Raw genomic sequence first — 233 nt, forward strand, 5'->3', positions numbered from 1 at the left:
AAATGCACTAATATCCAGCCGGTTGATCCATGCAGGGGAGGGGGGCACCACTGGAGCTTGTTCCTGCTGGAAGCTGTGCTGTAGATATTGCTTGTGATTAGAGTCAGTTAGTTGTCAGCTGTTAAGTGTATCTCCAGTGTCTTGAATAATGAATTTCAACATTCAGATTGGTTCCGATGATTTCAGCTTAAGTCCGTCCTCTGTGGCTTTGAACTGAATATCTTTGGGTTGTG

The 233-nt window shown here is 44.6% G+C and overlaps 1 protein-coding gene across 1 annotated transcript in view; it reads left to right on the plus strand.

Annotated features, from left to right (window-relative positions):
* skia (v-ski avian sarcoma viral oncogene homolog a) overlaps positions 1-233 on the plus strand; it is a gene marked incomplete in the record, with an annotated part of 69773 nt that overhangs the window by 1725 nt on the left and 67815 nt on the right.

Source organism: Morone saxatilis, unplaced genomic scaffold (assembly GCF_004916995.1).
Source record: "Morone saxatilis isolate NCDOM2014 unplaced genomic scaffold, NCSU_SB_2.0 Contig15, whole genome shotgun sequence".
Classification (NCBI taxonomy): Eukaryota; Metazoa; Chordata; class Actinopteri; family Moronidae; genus Morone; species Morone saxatilis.